This window comes from Amblyomma maculatum, unplaced genomic scaffold (genome assembly GCF_055883805.1).
Source record: "Amblyomma maculatum isolate TAMU_Amacu unplaced genomic scaffold, ASM5588380v1 scaffold_23, whole genome shotgun sequence".
Taxonomy (NCBI): Eukaryota; Metazoa; Arthropoda; class Arachnida; order Ixodida; family Ixodidae; genus Amblyomma; species Amblyomma maculatum.
The window spans coordinates 1,512,251-1,534,329 of NW_028146748.1; the positions used below are offsets into that span (position 1 = coordinate 1,512,251).

Below are 22,079 nucleotides of genomic sequence, written 5' to 3' on the forward strand. Positions count from 1 at the left end.
GTAGTTACTAATATTATTTCTGTCACCAGATTTGAACACGAGGATGATTTTGCCAATTTTCCAATCAAACGGAAGTTCGCCTGTAGATAGGGACTGCTGAAAAATGTGATACAGGATTAAGCTACTAGAGGTTAAAGTGAGTTTTAGAATTTTGTCGTTAATTCCGTCTGCACCAGAGCTAGTGGACGCTTTAATACTATTGATTAAAGACGTGATGCCTTCAACAGTTAATTCAATCGGGGTCATATATCTATAGTCGACTTCGGCGATGGCGGGAATGTTAGAATGGCCTTCTTGGGTAAACACTGAAGTGAAGTAATTATTAAATATGGCCGCACTTTCTTCGTCAGTAATGAAATTTCCTTCCTTATCCTGCAGAGCGATTTGGGCCTGCGTGGTGGCTGGGGCTATTGTACTCCAGAATTTTTTCGGGTTGTTGTGCATAAGGGATTGAAGGTCATGGGAATAAAATTTGTGTTTCGCTTTACGGACGGCATGGCAGTATTGTTTTTCGCAGTGTTTCTGTTGAAGTTTCAGCGAGGGGGATCACGATTTTTTTATGGCTTTGAATAAGCGCTTCTTTTTATTCTTAAGTGAGCGGAGTGACCTATGATACAAAGGCTTAGAAATGTTGACCCGAAATGAGATTTGTGGTATGTGAGCACGCATTAATGACAACAACTTTTCTTTAAACAAGGTTCCATTTTCATTGACAGTACGGGAAGAGAAAGTAAAAAGGTACGTGGAAGAAAATTCCTGCAGACCAAGAATAATGCCATTGCAATCAGCTTTTTTATAGTTGAAGATGAGTTTTGATTTGAGATGCCGCGCATGTGATGGTATGCTAACTGTAAAATTAAGAATCTGATGATCACTGAATCCCTCACTAGTAGAAATGGTGCTTGAGTTCTCGGGGCATGACATCAGAACTAGGTAGAGAATATTAGTTCCGCGTGTGGGTTGGTTTAATAACTGAGTTAGGGAAAAATCAAAAATTAAACCGATGAATTCTTTAGAGCAGCGAGAGCTAGAGGTGAGGTTAGACCGGTCAATATCCGGGTAATTAAAGTCACCCAATAGAAATATATTTGCTTTAGGAAATTTGGTTCGCATGCCACTGAGGCTATCGCGCAACTGAGAAATGAAGACATCGGAGGTCTGTGGCGGTCTGTAGCATACACCTATTATTGAATGAACAAGTGTTGATTTGATGTAAATCCAAATAATCTCAAGAGGACTGGGTAAATTGACAAGTTGGGATGCTATACGCTTCTTCATGGCTATTAGAACACCTCTTCCCCCTTTTTTTTCTCTATCTTTGCGGTAGACTACGTAGTCGTTAGTATCGGGCAGTACTTCAGTGTCAGAAATATCAGGTTTAAGCCAAGTTTCAGTTAATGCTACAATGTCACACTCACTGTTCTCCAGATACGAAGTTAGTTCGACAAGTTTGGTAGCAGACTACGAATATTAGTGCATGATAAATGTAATTGTAATGGCGAGTGTTTACGACGTGAAGAGTTATCGATTGTACCAGCCACCTTTTCCCGTGCGAGCTATCTTTTAGATCGTACGACATTCCCAGATACTGTATCGAATACGTAGGTGTTGTCACCAACGTGCAGTTTGTCGACGTTAAGTTTATACGAGGCGTTCTGTGACTTCGCAAAATCAAGTAGGTGTTACCTAGCTATCCTTGTCTTTAACGAAAAATCTTCTCGTACAGCATAATCTGTATTCTTGAATTTGGGCCCATTTTCCAGAATGTGCTGCTTGTCTTTGAACAGGGTAAATTTTACGATAATGGATCTGCATTTACCTTCTTGATGCTTCTCCAGGTGATGTGCGCGCTCTATTTGAGACAGCTCCACTGTCACACCGAGGGTTTCCGAGCATAAGTTTATTACTTTAGTCCCCGCGGATGGCCAGGTTTCGTCAGAGGTGTCCGGTAGGCCAAAGAAAAGTATATTAGAACGGCGTAGCCGGTCTTCTGCGTCATCGCAGTGCGATTCTATAGACTAACTTGTCCGAGATTCCGAGAACAGCCTCCGGCATCTCAACTGGTGAAGCACTGGTGTTTTTTTGTGTAGCACAGTCAACTTCTAACACCCGACTTCGAGCTGCCAACTGTCTCAGTTCAACGTCAACGGACGCCTGTCAATTTTTTAGAGCGCGAAGATCATTGCGAAGATCATGCTGCCCTGTTTCAATTCTCTGCACGGTTTCTAAGACAGTTGCCAGAACGTTCAGGGCTAAGTCCAGGATTCGTCTCAACATCCCCTGACAGGAGCAATAGCATCCTACAAAGCAGGATTTTTACAAGCCCCTCACAGTTCATGAAGGCAGCACACCACTCACTGGGGCACAACACCACAATAAAAAAGCGATTGTCGCTTTTTAGGCGGCAGTAAGAGCAGTCAAGGTAACTGACCTGAAACAATAACATCGGTGAGCTCATCATTGCAGACGCGGCGCTGTGCCCCAGCGGGGGGCGGTGAAGTGGCGGTAGATATAGCTTGCTTCCCTTAGCGATAGCGTCGATACGCGTAGTCCGTCCTGGTTGCCAGCGGAGGCGGTGGCAGCTGTCCAGAATTGGCATCCGCTTCCAATTTTCGCGTCGGTCAGTCCAGGTAGACTTCAGCCGGGATGTCGCAGACGGAGCTTCTAGTGAAACGCTCAGCAAAAGGGACACCTGAAACAAAAACATTGGTGAGTTGATCATTGCAGACGTGGCGCTGTGTACCGTTAATCCAGGGGCTACGGTGGAAAAGTATCCAATTCCAAGAATTGAGGACCTGGGGCCATGCTGTCACGAGGTGAGATGTTCACGAAGCTGGATTTCAGGGCGCCTACCAGCAAATAGTACTTGACAAAGAGTTTAGAAAGTATGTCACAATCTCCACACACATGGGATTATTCCAGTATACACGTCTTCCGTTTGGCATGTCATCGGCACCAGCCTTGTTCCAAAGGGAGATGGAGAACCTTTTGCGAGGGCTGCCACATTGTGCAGTATATTTCGATGACATCCTTGTCACTGGCTCGAATGACAGGGAGCATCTTCGCAACCTCAGTGCGGTCCTATCTAGACTCCGTGATGTTGGACTTAAGCTGAAGTTCGACAAGTGTCATTATTTTGTCCGACAAGTTGAAAACCTCGGGCACATGATAAGCAAAGAAGGCCTGTCTCCAAGTGTGAGCAAGGTATCTGCCATCCTTCATGCGCCTGCACCCCGGGACGTCAAGGAGCTTCAAAGTTTTTTGGGACTTGTGAACTTCTGCAGGCGGTTTCTACCAAGCCTTTCCGGACGCCTCCGCCCTTTGCATTTGCTTCTCATGAACGAGAAGAAATGGGTGTGGGGAAAAGAGAAAGAAAATGCATTCAATGTAGTGAAGCAGTTAATAATTTTGGAATAACAGCGAGAAGGACGAGGACGAGGAGCATTCCAAAATGTATTACCAACTAGCCGGCACCTCAACGCAGTTAATAATATCCGCCCCAGTCCTAGTACATTTCGACCCAGGGAAGCCACTGTGTCTCAGCTCCGATTTCTCTCCGTATGGGATCGGCGCAGTTTTGGCACACCGAGAATCTGATGGTCGAGAACTGCCCATTGCTTTTGCCTCCAGATGTTTGTCTCGTGCAGAGCAAAACTACAGCCAACTTGACAAAGAGGCATTAGCCGTTGCATTTGGTGTTGAATAGTTCCACCAGTACTTGTGGGGCACTCCTTTCACTGCTTATACGGATCACAAGCCACTACTAGGATTACTGAATGATGACAAACCCATTCCAGTGCAAGCATCACCACGACTAGTCAGATGGGCATTGAAACTTTCTGCATACAAGTACAAGCTTGTGTACAAGCATAGTCTGGAGTTAGGTCATGCGGATTCTGTCAGTAGGTTGCCGTTGCCTGCAAACAATGTGGATCTACCTGCACCTGCTGAAATGTTCATGCTTGAACAAGCATACCCAGGACTGTTATCACTTGCCATTGTGGCACAAGCTACGAAATATGATCCATTCCTGAGCCATGTAGTTCTTGCTGTCCTGCGAGGGGAACAACTTCCAGCAGGACCAGAAGGAAATCCATTCACAGCAAGTAGCAGCGAGCTGAGCCTCCACGAAGGTTGCTTGCTGTGGGGTTCCCGAGGTGTTATCCCAAAATCTTAGCAAGCCCAAGTCCTAATGATACTTCATGCGGGGCATCCTGGCATTGAGAAAAGCAAGACAATTGCCAGAAGCCACATCTGGTGGCCGGGAATTGATGGAGACATCGCTAAGAGTGTAAAGAGCTATGAAACCTGCCAAGCTTACCTGCGTGCACCGCAACGCATTCAGCACACGCCATGGCCGTTTCCACAGAGGCCCTGCTCAATGCTTCACGTTGACTTTGGGGGCCCATTCTTGGGTCATACATTCCTGGTCATTGTTGACGCCTATTCAAAGTGGGTCGAAGTTTTCCCAGTGGCGTCAGCGTCAGCGGATGCTGTTGTCAGTGCTCTGCGAACAGCATTTGCGCAGCATGGGCTGCCGGATCTCATCGTGTCCGACAATGGGCCTGCCTTTGCAAGTGAACAGTACTTGGAATTGTTGACACGGAATGGAATACGTCGAATGCTTGTCCCTCCCTACCATCCAGCTTCGAATGGTGCGGTAGAGCGCGTCGTACAGACGGTCAAGAACAAGATCAAGAAGAGTGGATCCGGATCTTTCCAAACCCAGATTTCGCGGTTCTTATTTCATTATAGAACCACACCACATGAAGTCGCAGACAGAGCACCGTGTGAATTTCTCATGGGAAGGATGAAGGAAAGAAGCCAACAGTCGGCGAGGCCAAGGAAAGCATTGGGGATTGCTTTTTATGTTTTTGTGTTCCCTTTTTAAATTTTCACCTGGACAATGACAGAAATTGGTAATGTAATCTGCTTAGCGAAAGACAATTAAACACAAAGTAGAAGAAAAAACAACGTGCCGATGGTGGGGACCAAACCCACGACCTCCGAATATCGCGTCCGGTGCTCTTCCATCTGAGCAACATAGGCCGCCGTCCCCCCTGCCACTTTTTTTTGGTATTAATGTTGTCTGTATACGAACCTTGAGAGTGTTCACCAGCGCCACCCTCAACCACAGCGGCGGACGTGGAACGTCCTGTGTTACCACCAGCGTCACGTTAAACGTGATCAAGAGCGAGGGCGAAAGCTGTGCTAGAACCCTCTATACGCTACATATAGCTTCAAGACTGCCAGAACCGAGACCTCCGAAAGCTACAAGCAGATAAATGAAGGGGAAATGAGGGTGCACGCTATAACACATGAAGGAAAGAAGCCAACAGTCGGCGAGGCCAAGGAAAGCATTGGGGATCTGAGCTCAGATGGAAGAGCACCGGATGCGATATTCGGAGGTCGTGGGTTCGGTCCCCACCATCGGCACGTTGTTTTTTTCTTCTACTTTGTGTTTAATTGTCTTTCCTCTAAGCCGATTAAATTACCAATTTCTGTCATTGTCCACGTGAAAATTTAAAAAGGGAACAAAAAACATAAAATGCAATCCCCAATGCTTTCCTTGGCCTCGCCGACTGTTGGCTTATTTCCGTCATGTGTTATAGCGAGCACCCTCATTTCCCCTTCATTCATGGGAAGGATGTTAGAGATACCTTTGGATGTTCTTCGCCCAAATCTACACACTTCAGTGCCGCTGAGACAGTTGAAGCAGAAACTACAGGCCGATAAAAGGTGCCGTTCTTCTCCATTGCCGATTGTGGGAGACAACGTTCTCGCAAGGAACTTTCGTCAGAGGCCACTGTGGGTACCCGCACGTGTCACGAGCACCACAGGTCAGTCATCAGCTACAGTCTGTCTCAGTAACGGTACTCTCTGGCATAGGCATGGGGACCACCTACGTTCTCAGGTCGAAGAAATCGCTGAGCCAACCACTGGACTGTGGAGGCCTGGACCTACTGGAACACAGAACGTTTCCAGCCACCCATCAACTAAGCGTGACACCAGCTTGACTGTTTCTGTGGACTCTGACCCACCGTGAGTAATACTAATGGCACAGAAAAGACAGCTGTGAACGTGACTGCTGGTACAGAAGAGACTGTTATGAACTCTCCCAAGTCAGCGTGCAGCACGCCTCAGTTGCGAAGAAGCACGAGAAGCCGCAAGCCAGTGAAGCGCTACTGTCGATAATGCTCTTCTTGAACAAACTAATGGGGGAGGACTGTTACAGTTTCGGTTCGTGTTTGTTCGTGGCACCACCCTGTGCCGGCGCGATAGAACTTGCGAGGCAGAAAGGCAATAAAAAGGACACGGCTCGGGCAGTCTTAGTTCGTTGCGTAGTGGAGCGCGGTGCATCATTGTCCGTTTCTTGGAGCCTAGCCGTTGGCGGCGGCCGCCGAGCAGGTCCACCTGTCGGCATTGCTCGTTCCACCAACTCGTAATAGCGCATACATTGGGCGAAATGATGGATCTCGCAGACCAATATTTGGAAGCACGTGGAGGCGAAAATTTGAACAAGAATGCAAATTCTGAAACCCCTCGAAAGCCCGAATTCCGGCAGACACAACCTAGCGTATAGACACCCCGAGGGGCTATCACTGTGGACAACTAGGCCATTATGCACCTAACTGCCGCAAACTCGCAACCAACAATCCATCCACGTGTTGGAAATGCGGACAGAAAGGCCACAAAGCGATGTCGTGTCCCGATGCTGACAGGGCAGCTCCGCAGGCTGCATGCGCGAGGGCTCTGTCAGAGTCGGAATGTCGCCTGGAGGAAGAAGATGCCGATGGCTTTGTTGAGCTGAAAAACGGCAAGAATGTCCGTGTGGTGCACGGCCTAGAGGAGCAGGAAGCAGAGAAGGTTGTTAATCAGAAGAAGGACAAGAAAATCCGGGTGGTGAACGCCGTAGTACATGCGCAACCTGGATCTGCGATGAATCGGACGGCGGTTTCGAGGGGAGGAATATCAGTTTCTGTGCTACGAGATACAGGTAGCAGCGCCGTAATCGTTAAACGAAGTTTGATTCAGTAGCATAATCTGAATGGTGAGACATGCCCTGTGAGGCTAATTGACGGCTCAATTCAATTGCTACCTGAGGCAAAATTTGAAGTGTAAACGCAATATTATTCTCGAAAACTGACAGTCTTTTGCGTGGAACGCCCTATATATGAATTGGTGTTGGGCATTATCAAGGGCGCAACATTTCCCGAGGATCCTGATCGACGTTCCGGGCCTGTACGCTGCAGTGAATCTAGAAACAAAGGGAAAGACCAGAAAAGCAAGACCATGTGAAGCCGGAGGAAAAGCCCCGAGAAAAGAATAAACAAAAGGAAGCACCTCAGGAGGAAACTGAAAAGAAAGAGACGACACAGAAAATAAAGACAGGAATGCCTAGGCCGTCGTTGATGCAAGTAGCCCTAGTGTTTCTCCTGCTTATGGGGGCATTACTTGAAATATTTCACCTTCAGCTGAAGGAATACCGGTGCCTAGTGATTCTTTTTGTTGGTCTGTGCGCGTTGGCCCAGGTTCCCATGTATCCGTCGGCATTACTGGTTGTAGGGGCATTTATCGGCACACATTGGTTGTGTGATTTGCAAGGTCACTATCAGTCATGCCTTAAGCAATTTACAGTAGCCCGATCTAGGAGCATAGAAGCAGCACGAATGCGAGAGCCTAGAGCGAAGGCAGAATCCCTGGCGCACAGAAGCGTTTCACGCACTGATCGCAAGTTGGAATAAAGCCCGGGAAACATTATTTAGGTTTGAACTGGAACCTTCAAATGAGGGACTCTGAAAACCTTGTAATTTATGTGTATTGTACGCTGTCTTACGGCGCGGGTAGAGTGAATCAAAGTACTGTGATCTGTACTTGAAACCTTTCATGGTTTAATTTGTGCGACTCTTGTAAGAGTGTCTCGCAGTGTTGTCGAGTAGCGGCCTATGTTGAATGCATCTGGAAGTAAATTGTCATGTTTATGGCTGGCATGTCACTGTAGTATGCGGGGGAAGCGCATTTGAGTTCTTGACGCTTATGTTGAACATCAATGTATGTGCGTGATGCGGACATTTGCCCGTGAAGTTTGTGAGCGCATGCACGTGCGCGCGATGTTCGTGGGTGTTGTGAATATTGTAGAACAATATTCTTTAAGGGAGGGGCAGTGTCACGAAATCGGCGTACATATTTATCAAGCCGGCGTGGCACGAGGCCCGCGCGGCGCCGCATGGGAATTTCCACCAAATTCGAGAAAAGCCTCCTTCCCCGCGCGAGAGAGCGAGTAGCTTTGTACGCATTGCCGTCGCCCTCTTTTTCATCACCCAGCGATGACGGTGACTCATCAGTATGGAATATGCCAGAGATCTCCAGAAATGTCTACGAGTACTAGCCAATAACGGCGCGTGGCTCGACGGTAGGAAAAGGGAGCGCTCTATAACCAGCGAAGCTAAGTGTGTGTGCGCGCTAGCTTTGGCGCCTCTTAACAGACAGACGCGGCGCGCCCTATTTACGGAGGCCGCGCCGCTTGTGGAGTCAGTCAGTGAGTCATTGGCGGCGGCCTGTTCGCAAGTGCGACAACTAGCCTCCCGGGGATCACCCGCTGCTGGCAAGCCCACGGACCTGGGAGCGAGCGGCGCTCGTCTTGCATGGCGGCCACATCGTGACTCTCGAGGCGTCGGACTGCAACAGTGCCCGGTGAACTATTTGGTGTTTGTTTATGTTACTCTCTCGTGTATTACTCTGTTTTGTAAGCCTCTTTGTTATTGAATACCTCTGCAGTTGCATTCTTAGCGTTTGTATTCTGTGAACCTCTCGTCTGTACATTTCAAGCGTTCTTGTGTATTGTTGTGTATCGTCTCTTGCTGTGTATAAAGATTGTTTTGTTTGTTACTTCTGACTCCGACCCTTACTGCGGCTTGAACCGGCGACAGCTGAGCACCAAACGGCCACCCCTGTCTGTCACTACAAGGTAGTTGAATTCCGGCTGAGCTTGCCACGCAGGTTGAGGGCATCTCCTTTGCGACCGGAACAGCTACCCCCTATCACTCTGAGGGTGTCTGGGAGTGTGAGCACTGTTAAGGGCGCATTGTTAATAATACCATCTAAATATGAACGGGTGACAGGGATGCAGCACAGATTCCCGCACAGCTTCACCACACCTCCAAATCCCCCAATTTACTGCATGCAACGCACTGTTCCCTTGCAAGTTCGCCGCCGTCTGGGTAAGCCATCGTGTTGGGCTAGCCACGAAACAAATTCAGTTACCAGTGACAACTTCAAATGTGCCCATGCCTCAAAAGTGTAATGCGATGATCAATTACAGTACTGGTACCGGCAGCTGATCAGAGTTATTAAAGCTTATGCTACGCCGCACTTTCAGATGACAAAGATGGCCGACAAGAAAAAAAAAACAGATTTGCCGCTCCAAGCGGCCTGGAGTAGAAGTTTCAGTGAAGGTATGCTCGTGAATATGGCAGTTAGACTTGCCGCCATATTCACGACCGCGCCTTCAGTCGAACTTCTGCTTCAAGCGGCCCTGAGGCCCATTTTTCGTTTCAGAAAACAACCTACAGTCGAAACACTCTCCCACAGTGGCAGAGAGAACTCGAGTTTTCTCAAGAACCTCTAGTCCACAACGACGCTGCCTTGGTCGCTCCTCGACCGCCACTCCATTTGTAAACACTGATGACATCACATCGTCTGCTCGCTGTGTGGACTTTGTTCTACCGGTATACCAAACGTTTCACAAAAGTGGGTACGACGAGGATGCACCAAACCTTTCCCTAAAGCATAGGCTGAAAGTGACACTGACCCGGGACATCTGGCACGTCATCGTTTTACAGGTGTGGCCTTGGCCTCCAGTTGCACGCGCCGCTCACGTGCCGAGCTTTCATGACTGTGATCAGCCGCTGGTACCAGTAGTGTAATTGATTATCGCATTACGCTTCTGTGGTGTGGATACATTTCAAGTCGTTGCCGATGAAGTGAACAACTTTTCGGAGCCTACTGAGTGCAGAGTTGAGGCGCGAATTTTGAAGGTTAATGGTGAGCTCGCTTGCAGGCGGACTCCAACGGCGGTGGAGGCGCACTCCTTCCATAGCTCGCCCTTTCTGATGAACGGCGGCGAACTTGTTGTGGGGGAACAGAAGTCGCATGCAGTAAGCTGGGGGGCACCGAAGGCGCGGTGGGGTAGTGCGGACATCTGTCCTCCACCCCACGCATCAAGACTTGCCCGTCACCTGAGGGTACGTAGTGCGTATTTGCACGCATGACACTGTCGAGGGAGTGCGTTGGTGTGCTTGTCCTATGGAAGGATATTCGCAGGCAGCGAAGGCATGACTCTTCAAACACATTTTCACTTAGGGCTCCGAATTGAATGCGCTGAAACGCAGTGTGAAGCAGCATGCATGTTTTCACCGTTCGCCCTCGAGCCCTTTGAAGTCAAGAGCCATGTCCGTAGAAATTTGCGTTTTTACTTTCTTTTTTCAGTGTATTTGGTGTCTGTCAAAGCCTGGCAATCAAGAAAAAAGAGGCAAAGCGGCAGAGGCTGATATTAGTCTCACACCAAACAAATAAACCGAATTATTCACATCATTTCTCAAAGCCTATGTAATTTTCTGCGCAAACTCTACGTCACCAGCAGCGACTGTTACCAGGCTCAAAAGCATTTATGGCCGTTTTTCACAACCACCCTTTTCATCCAGCCCGCAAAACAAGTTCCACTATGCTGTTAAAGTCGAAGTTGCTTGCGAACGCTGCTTAAAAGACTCAACATGAAAAACTAAGCCTGCTACTTTAGCACACAGTTTTCGGGCCAAAAGTACGCCTTAATCTCATCCCCATACGCCATTTGCGCTGCTTCGAGTGGAGAACGCATTCTCGAGGAGAACTTATCGGAAGAAACGCCGAGTGGGATTCATGAATCAAACACTGGCCCTGGAGTGGAGCAGCGGCGGTTTTCTCCGCTCCACGCACTGGTGGTGGAGCGCCGAGTCGAGGCACGTTTGGGATTATGCGCGCTAGTAGGCATTCATGTGAGAACACCGTTGAGAACTTACAGTACAAGAATCAAACTGAACTTGGTGGTCTATATTGCTGAGACTTTCAGTTTGCACATCCCATTCCTATTATACCTGCAATGCAGTTGCAGGCTTTCATGGCACCGGATGGATGGATGGAATAAGGAGCGTCCACTTTGAAACGGGGTGGTAGCAGTAGCTATCATGCTCATTTTTCTCCCTATATCGTAATCATTGTTTTAGATTGGTTAACTATACAATCATTTTTTTAAATAAATATTTGTTTCTACATTACTAACATTACGTCACTTCTCTGCTTTTAAGCCACCAATCTTCCAGTCGTTTTTTAGTAGCTTCAACAGCCGGTTTATTTACCCGCCCACTGTTATCTCTAAACCCCCGGAGCTTCAGGAACAGTGACTGCGCCTGCATCGACATCCGGATGGATATCATTACATTCGAGTATAATATGGTCAATTGTTTATCTGGAGTTACCCTATACAGCACATGCGTCATCTTCATTGTTAAATTTCTTTTTGAAACTGCGTGTTCTAAGGCACTCTGATCTAGCTTCGAAAAATAGGGCACTGCATCTTGAGTTATCAAACAAAGCTTCCTTCCTGATCTACATTTTTCACGTTCGGTATAATTCCACACTCTGTTTCTTTTCAATCGAATTTATCCAATTTTTACCTTCTGTGTTTTTCACCTGTTGCTTAATGCTCTTTATTTCTCCGTCCTTGTTACTAGCATACTTACTAGTTAGTTTCCTAGTTCTTTTCCTCCATTGTGAGTCAACGCTTTTTAGGTACAGGTATTTAAACACTTTAGCTGCCCATCTGTTACTGTCCAATTTCTTCAGGCGTTCCTCATTACTATTTTACTCTGAGCTTTCCCTACTTCGAAAGATACCCAGCCCATATCTCCCTGTACCGCCTCATTTGTAGTTTTGCTGTGGGCACCTAGTTCTAATCGTTCTACGGCTCTCTGATTTATTTCTAATGTCGACTGTACCTCTGATTTTAAGCACAAAAACGCATTTACGAAAGCAAGTCCGGGCACCATAATTCCTTTCCAAATACCCCTCAAAACCTCATACCTGTTGTATCCCACAATGCCCTATGCTTCATTATCCCGGCATGTCTTCGCCATTTGGCATTAAGTGATTGCTCATGCTTTCCAATGTATGCCAATCCTTCGTTTACCCCATACACCGAGATATGTATATTCTGCTACTCCGCCTCTAGATGCATCGTGTATGTCAGCCATCCAGCATTCGAGGGACTGCTTTATTTTACTTTGGACGAGAGCCTGTACAACAAGTTTCTTTTGGCGATATGATTCCGATTTTTGGTCGATTTCCTCCTCTCGGTTTTCCCTTGAAGCAGCCCGTCGTTGTTCAATAGCTTCCCTGATTTCCTTATTCCAGCAGCTCCATGGCTTCCTCTTTCCATTCCAGCGGTTTGCTACTTTAAACTCCTGAATTTTCCTCCTTATGAGTAGTTCCACCTGTTCATAATCCCAGTCTTCCATGGGGCTCTTCTCCATTGCTTCCTCTATGGCTGCTGCTATCTGCGCTATTTGATCGTCGTTTAAATTTGCGTTGACATTTTGTCTAAGCTCCATTTCTCTTCTCATAAAGGGCCCCATCTGCAGTCTAATACATTTATGATCACTTCCCAGACTACACTCCCCTTCTTCGTCTGTTTCCAATTTTGTGACCTTGCTATAAATCCCCTTCGACATTAGACAGTAGTCAATGGTCGTCTGCCTGTTGCGGAATTCGCACATGATTTGGCCTTCGCATTTTGTTTCTCTATTTACTATAACTAGATCGTGTCGCTCACAAAAATCTAGCATTAGCTTGCCGTTACAATCCGTGTATCCATCGACATCGTCGATGGGACTGTTAATGTCCCCCAACAGAATAATATGCGCCCCGTCTCCAAACTGGCTTATATCATCACTGTGACATTCAACAAGATCCTTGTTTTCTTGCCTGCATTGGTGTCTTGTTCCTAATAAACTACCCCTAGCCATGCCCTCATCCCGGCAAATGTTCCCGATACCAAGATGTGTTCATTAAAAGATGATTTTATTCTTTGCCAATTTGTGCCCTGGTGTATCAACCTTTTTTTTTCCGTTCTCGTTCTGTTGCACCCTTCCCAGTCGTAGCCTTCTATAAACGGCGGATGTTCTAGATCCCTGAGATGAGCCTCACAAAGAGCGTACACACCTATTTTGTCATCCTTCAACTGCTGTTCTATCTCTAGCCATTTCGCTCTTTTTCTACCTCCTTGCATGTTTATGTAGGTGATCCTAGTTTTAAAAACTCTTCTTTGTACTTTTCATTTCTCGACCTCCTCCATGCCATTATTTGGGGCACGGAGCCCTCGCGGACCCCCTAAAAAAGCTACAGCCCTGCCTGCCAGGCGCCAGCCGATCTCTGCTCCCACCCTTCTGTTAAAATGAATGCCGTCTCGCTGAAAAGCCCACCAAGACCTGCCTTATGTACCTCCCTGTTTACCTCAACCACTTCGAAACGCTTCTCCAGGCTTAAGGCGGGGGTCCCACTCCGGCAGCGCGAATGTGCCATTTTAGGCAATGTTCGCGTGAGCATTCTGCGCGTTGTTCTTTTCCGAACATCACAATGTAGGCATCATTCGAAAGCTTAATATACGTCTGTCAAATGATGTGCGCTGCTTTAGTGTGCCAACGTTATCAACTGCATGAGAGGTGGTATTGTAGTTGACAAATTCGCTAGCGTCGTTGATATACCCTACTTCGGATTAATTTGCTGAAGAAACTGCTGCACTTAGAACAGTTTCCTTTGGCCTACACACAGAATGGGTATTTATATTAGGGAAAATGATGCGTAATTAGTTTTAATTTAATCAGTATTTGATTGGTAGCCTTCTGAACATGGTAAAGTTTGGCTATTTTGGGCATGAATATCTCCGCTTTATCAACGTGCACAGCAGTAAAATGTTTACCACTTTGGGCGCACATTATGATAGTTGAGTGTACGAAGTTTCATCGAGATTTATTTGCTAGTTCATTTTTAATTACCTTTCCAATTTGAAGATTTCCGTAATACTGCCTCACATCGCATATCTTGACCAGAAAAACTGCTCATTCTACAGCCTAGGAATCATTCATGGCGAAACTAGAATAGTAGTTATTTCTGAAAATGAGCGCAAATTGCGCTTTATACAATTAGCACGATTATACTGAGCCGTCAAATATAATCAATTTTTCCTACACGACATTCAATCGAGAAGGCCGTCATACTCAACAACGTGAGTCTTGTTTGAGTTAGCTTTTTTTATATTGTATTACTGTAAAATAAAGTTAAAAGAAGAAGCACAAACCATGGTGATAATTAGTATTTGCACCTGTACTCAGTCATTAAAGGTTTTTACTGCTAGCGCCATCTAGGTAAAAGCAGCAAAAGTGTGAGTTCATTCAATTGCCAGGAGAGGCACGCGTGACTACACTCCTTCAAAGTATTGAAGCTAGTCAAGAAACCTAGAAGTCAGCTTCTCTGCAGTGCAAAACCCCCATCACCATGGCGGCCAAACCTGTTTTGGGGGCAGAAATCAGGTGCAGTGCAGGAGACGTCTATTGTGGCAATAATGGCCACGTCCATTTCCTGCACCCCTCTTCTTGTCGCAATTATGGGATTAAGAACCCCTCGGTTTGTGAGTGCCATTCATAACACCTCCCCTGCCCCTACCTCCTCCACGCTCTCAATAGTGAAGGAATTCTGCTCAACACGTTTGCGCATGACATCAGGCTGGACATAGAAGTATTCTGCGCTGCACTCAACTTCTGCCCTCAAAACAGGTTTGGATGCCATGGTGAAGGGGTTTTGCTCTGCTGACTTGTAATCAAGAGTTCGACGAAACATCGTCTGGTCAGGTGGTGACATAAAGAAAATTATAGGGTCACTGACCAAGTCAAAGTTTAATAAAAACGAAATGACGTTTCGGAAGCCCTACGGCTTCCTTGTTCACAATGGGGAAACCAGATATAAAGCATGCGTTTATAGCTTCTTTAAAATGCATCGTAATGATCTAGCATAATCAGGCTATAATAAGATGCATAATCAGATGGTAGATTGCCCTGCGTCCGATTGAGCGTGCCATGAGTGGTCTCAATCATCAAAGACTCTAGATACAATCGTCTTGCAGCGATCCGTTCTCTGGCAAGCACACGTGCCCAGTCCCAACTGATGGCGTGTCCAGTTTCTTGCACATGTTCGGCCAGAGCGTTAGTAGCACTGTGTCCTTTCGCCACATCATTTTTGTGCTGCTATATCCGTTTGCACCAGTTTCCTGTTTCTCCGATATTCCTGTTTCCTGTTCCTGTTTCCTGTTTCTCCGCGGCTAGTATCGCATATTGGTATTTATTGGCATGCGACAAGTATTCATCGGCACACGTGGCATTGGCACTGCCACTGTTAAGCCACCTTTAGCCATTAAGTTATTTCACCCTTGCCCTTACTGCTGCCATTTGCTTAACTGTCACTCTGACAATTGTGGTTTTCTTATGCAGTCATTTCCCAATACCACCTTGCATGTCATCTCCCTAAGGAACCATAAAAACAGTGCAAATAAATGAGGCAAGCAAAATATTTTCCGAAAATATTTTATTGAGAGCTCATATACATGTACATGAAACAAGGACATCAGAGGGCCAAAATACAGTGCACGAGGCATTGGGTACAGGGTTAATATGGGAGAGGCTAGTAGGTGTAATTGGAAACAGGGCACTAAGCAGCACATGGCCAGGTAGTGCAGGTAGAGGTGCTGGGGTGCAGTGTGCATTGGTCATGATGGAAGGGGCTGGACATGTTGAGCAGGGTTGATGCACTATAGCCTTGTAGTGCGAGAGGTGTTGCAGGAATAGGAGGCTGAGCATGGGTGCACTCCAGGGCAGTGTCCACCATGGATGGAAAATGGCAGTGGACTGTGTTGAGCATGATAGTTGGCAGTGAAGGGTGAATGGATCTAGTGATGAGGTTGAGGGGGTGGGGGAAGCGCATGGGCCAGGGAGTAAGCTGGGCACCACGCAGGAAACAACCATTCAGGAACAGTTTGTTTCGGAGATTGGCCCGTGGGTCTTACAAATGACATCTGCACAGAAGAGAAGCATATATCACCATAAGATGTAAACTCAGCTTCTCAACACTTATCCAAACACATATTTGAAGTCTGGGTGCTCTATACGTTTGAGTACAAAATACAGAACCCCGCTATAGTAAAACCTCTGATATAGTAAAGTGAAACTTAAGTCCCAGTCCATCTTCCATAGGCAACTGTATATTTTCCCCCTTTATAGTAAAGATGTTTTTGGTAAAAATCGGTTAAAGTGCTTTTGGCCATGACGGCGACTCCCGCGCACTACCTAAAGTCGCGAGGCCAAGACTTTTTGTATTTGAAAACAGAACAATAACCCCGAGTGTTCGTTTAGGTGGCTTTACTACTAGCCGCAGCAGCAGTCAGGAGAAGTGGATTATAAAGACGGCGCGAAAGGGACGAGGACAAGGAAGGAACACCAAAATAACAGGACAGGCGCCAACTTTCAACTGATGTTTATTCGCGCAAACCCTTTCATTTTTATGAAGCACCAAAACCATATCACAAAGGCCTATCACATAGTCATCCACGTGGAGCACTCAGATCACCGGCGGTATTGGTCACAGACAAGAAAAAACATCACAGTATAATCAGCCAGTAAACAAAAAATAGCAATTCAGCACAGTAAAGCACGCCATCCAAGAATATATAAAAACAACCTGTTCGAAAGAGTCCTAAGATTATCGGAGTGCAAAAACACACAAAATAAACATATCAACCACAAATTGAAATCAACCACACAAAGCAGATACGCTCGTGCCCAAGACAAACACGGCACGTGTGTTTGTAATCTTCCCTTCGACCGCAATAACAAATACAGGTGACAAAGAATATCAGAAAGACCAACAGAATCGCCGAAAAAAGATGCACAAGAAGGCTTGAACAGGTGACAAGCCTTCTTGTGCATCTTTTTTCGGCGATTCTGTTGGTCTTTCTGATATTCTTTGTCACCTGTATTTGTTATTGCGGTCGAAGGGAAGATTACAAACACACGTGCCGTGTTTGTGTTGGGCACGAGCGTATCTGCTTTGTGTGGTTGATTTCAATTTGTGGTTGATATGTTTATTTTGTGTGTTTTTGCACTCCGATAATCTTAGGACTCTTTCGAACAGGTTGTTTTTATATATTCTTGGATGGCGTGCTTTACTGTGCTGAATTGCTATTTTTTGTTTACTGGCTGATTATACTGTGATGTTTTTTCTTGTCTGTGACCAATACCGCCGGTGATCTGAGTGCTCCACGTGGATGACTGTGTGATAGGCCTTTGTGATACGGTTTTGGTGCTCCATAAAAATGAAAGGGTTTGCGCGAATAAACATCAGTTGAAAGTTGGCGCCTGTCCTGTTATTTTGGTGTTCCTTCCTTGTCCTCGTCCCTTTCGCGCCGTCTTCATAATCCACTTCAACCATGAACCAACTAGCCCAAAGCAAAGTACTTCTTGAGTCAGGAGAAGCCTACTTTACAGAAGCCTTGGAGCCGTGAGGGAAAGCGCGCAGCGCGAAGAAGAAAAAAGTAAAGCTGTCTACAAACATAGCAAGGAGGCGGCGTGTTCCATTTAGAAAGTAAAGGAGTAAAAGGGCAGCAAGAAATAGGGAAGGGAAAGAAATGGGTCAACATTCACTGCAATGTGCAGTACAAATCATGAGGCAGTGGTGGCAGAAAGTGGAGGTGCAGCGAGTAAGGTCTTACAGCACTTGAGTGCCATGGGAATTTATCATTTATTGCCTTTTAAAAGACAGAAAGAGCAAAAAGAGACGCCATGTTCATGCAAGGCTTTAGTTTTCACATGAAATCGAACTTGGTTGCATTCGTAATCACGTCTTCATGCTTCAGAGGTACTTCCACAAGATGTAGAGAAATTTTATAATGAAAAAAATCAAAGAGATCATAAAAGCGAGATGGAAGGTATTTAGATTTTTTTTTCATTAAGCAACAAGACGTGTTCAGTAAGTGCCTATTTAACTACTAGACAGCACTTTCAGGACTCTGTCATCACAGACCACTGATACAGTAAAGACCATGATATAGTAAATATTTTCGCTGGCCTCAGTGGCTTTACTATAAAGGGGTTCTACTGTATATATTGAAGGCCTATTGCCACACATTCTTCTTTTAGAGCACTTTGCGACAGGTTTCTGACCTGCAAGGGCATGCAGCATCTTATGACGTAGGGATAATAAACATATATGCAAATTAACATCAATTCCAGATACAAAAGAAAGATATTTGGAAGAAAAAACCTGCTTCCGTCAAACCGATAACTTCAGGTGGATGCTTAGTGTTCATATAGAATTACAGTTCCTGAAAATATGACGGTTCAGGCTGCAGAACTTTCAATTTTTAAAAAATTCTTAAACATTCCTGCAATAGACAATATGGATTACTAAGCATGCAAAACTGGATATTAAAGAACACAATAAAGAATATATTTCTGGAGTACACCAGTTACAGACACGCATACATTACTGCGGCCAGAATAAAGAAATAATTGCCCTAACAGAATCAAGCAAGCTATTTTCAATCAGCTAACAGAGAGAAATATGTACATCGCAGATATTCTCAAGGCTGTGTACGCATATAATATTCTCAAGATAATCGTATTATTTCAAGTTCCAGCTTTTTAGTTTTCACAGCTTTATTGCTTGCTGCATTCTACTATAAACAATTGCCTTACTTGTAATGTACCAAGGAATAGTTTTCATACAGTGCTCATTATAAATTAAAGACACCAGAACAACATGCACACAAACAAGAAAAGAAGAACGGGACAGAGCGCCATTCACAACTGATTTATTGTGCAGAATAAAGTACATATATATCTCACTGCCGGCATATGCGCGAAGAACCCATTCAGGATCATGTAGTTTAAGATGAGATATGTTCAAGAAGCCCATGCCTCATACCACAGCCTTTTTCTCTGAGAAAGCATTTCTTGAACATAGCTTATCTTAAACTGCATGATGCTGAATGTGATGTAGCTGAATGTGTTCCTTGCGCATGTGCCGGCAGTGAGATATATATGTACTTTGTTCTGCACAATAAATCAGTTGTGAGTGGAACTCTGTCCCGTTTATTTCTTTTCTTGTGTGCGTGCATTGTTTTGGGGCCTTCAGTTTATAATAAATAAACACGAACAAGCCCAACAAGAAGTTCTAGTAATCATACAGTGCATGCTTGTTCAGCTAAAATTATTACAGTCAGCCTGCAATGAGCAATTGAGCAAGTGCTAGAAATTTACTTTGCATAGGCAGGAAAATATTATGCTACATCTGAGTACAATGATATCGTACTTCCTTATCAGCTAGCAGCCTACCAGGTATGCATTTTCCCTTATCACAGCTAATCATTGGCCATACCATCGGCAACATTCCACGTGCAAGATTATATTCAGTTAGGCATACATGGGTGATTTTATGTCCAGGTACCAGATGTGGTGCTCGGGCATCTGATTGCTTCAAAGCAATTCATAGTAGTTGTTGGTATAGAAAATAGTAATCTGCCTGAATATCTGAAACCAAATATTATTTTCATTGCTCAAGCACACCTTAAAATACAATGCTTGATGTGACTACGGGATCATAAAAAAACGATACATCTAGAATGACAGTGATTTTTCACTTTCACCCTATCACAAGTTTCTTAAAAAACCAGTTTAATCCTGAGCTGAAAAGTTGTTTCGCACACATTTTATATTTCAGTATCTATAAAATGTTGATATTTTGTGAATATATTTCAAAATCAAAATTTCTTAACAGCCTCACAAATTATTTTTTTTTCAAAAATGGACAATATTTTGTACTCAAATTAAAAATAAGATTGTGCCTGGAGAAATAGTATTGTTTGCAGAATAAAACAGCATGTACGCATAAAAGCACCAATATCGCTCAAATTTAATGTGCAATACACGAACTGAGAGTTTACCTGAAATTACAAGTACAATAGCCCTGTGTACATGGACTCGACAGCACCGGGTTGAATCAGCGTTGAGTAAGCAAGGTCATCATTCTCGACACGGCTGATGTCTACATGAACTCGCTTTCTAGTGAGTAAGTATCGTAGCAGAGCGTAGCATCGAGATTCGAAGTTATTGTGCATGTTCTTACTCGTGTTTGATCCCATTGCCTTTTACTATCGAGAGCTTCGATTATTTTTATCGTTTATGAGCGCTAAAAAGCATTCATTTCGAGTGATGCTCGTCGCCGCTCCAGAGGCTTTTCCATATCCCAGAGTTCCCCATAACTAGACTCCTTGACTGGACAGCGTCTACATGCCTTTAGATAAGCGGGTCAAGGGAATTAACCTACCCCCTGAAATCGAGTTAACGCGACCCGCTCGGCCGCCTATTTTACTCGACCCGACTGTGTATAGATGAACCCCACAACTGATTTTTCACTCGACAGACGTACTCGACCCAATTCTGCCGAGTGCATGTATACAGGGGTGGAACGCACGTGTAACAAGTAACAATGCTGCTAAGAATCCAATCTGCTTTCTTCTGGCTCATCCAGTTTTCTAAAAAAATATCTTGTCTGACAAAGGAGGATATTTGGAGTTAAGCAGCTAAGCAACACAAGATCCATATGCTTGCTCTAACGCATGACTCCTCAGTGCACTTACAGTTGCAATTTGCTTGGTCATGTGGCAGTTCACTAAACCGTCTGACTAGACATGACAATAAAACAAAAATCGCGGGATCATTTCTACTTTTATTAAGACATGCAAAAGCTTTTTTGTTGTTGACATAGCATTCAGAGACTGCGGGAGTCTGGCAGTTTTATACGTCTTATTTCGTTTGGCAGTTGCAAGGGGATGTAGAAAAAGAAATATGAGTAAGGAATATAAGGGTTGACAACATCCCGAAATGAAACTAATGGACCAATGATGCACACTGCGTATCTTGAATGGCGTCACTGGAAACATCAAACACAGAAAATCGTCCTTGAGTATGACATATTTGAAGCCCAGGAGGTGAGTTGGTTGTGGGCAGGTATTTGGAATAGGGCAGTCCTCCTGAGAGGTAGGCGGCATGATCACTGCCACCCATTATGGGGAAAGCCCTGGCAAGCATGCAGGCAAAGGTGCACATATATAAGAGCAATAAATGCACAAGGAATGCACGCCTGAATGAGCAGCTGCACTAATAATTTCCTTTTGTCTTGCAGCCCACCCCTCGTGCACTGTAAGCAATTCTGCTCTGTTTTTCGAACACAGAAGCATATGCAAAAACAAACAAAATGTTCTCTAAAATTTACAAAATTTGAACCAGTATTGCATGATGATCTTCTTTCTGCAAATGTCTTGCTCTAGGGTTACAGGATAAATACATTGCAGCTGCGAATAAAGCGAGTTGGGAGCTAATGGGGAATCTCAATGGCTTGGAGAGAGAATTATTCTTAGTTGTCACTTTGAGCAAAGTAAATAGCCTGGTTTAGATCAAAGTAATATTACATCTGCATGGCTGAAGCCAGTGTAGGCAACCAGAAATGTACAAGCTGTCAGTAACTGCATGCCTGTATGAACAAATACATACAGTGCAGGTAGCTGTAATGAAGGGAGAGTGGAAGGCAAATAACCTGAGCAATACTGAATGGCTCTCTTCTCTGCAACCTCAATACAGGCTTCCTGCGAATTCTTGTAATGCAAGCATAATCAAGTATGCTAAATATTCCATCAGTTAAAGCACCTGCACTCTCGTGTTACGCAAATGACAACTACTTCTTCAGTTCAACAAGCTATGTCTGTTATTGTGCTATTACACCACAGGTTCACTCAATCATGCCTCAAATTGAAATAGTGACATACTGTTGAAATAAAGCAATGAAATATAGCACCAGCTATTAAAGCACTGCCAGGGACACGAAGGATATTATTTTCTGCATACTGGTGGGAAAAACTTCTGAACAAGTAAGTCTTGAGCTAA

The 22,079-nt window shown here is 45.1% G+C and overlaps 1 pseudogene; it reads left to right on the forward strand.

Annotated features, from left to right (window-relative positions):
• LOC146171073 (uncharacterized) overlaps window positions 1–22,079 on the forward strand; it is an 89,919-nt pseudogene that overhangs the window by 25,207 nt on the left and 42,633 nt on the right.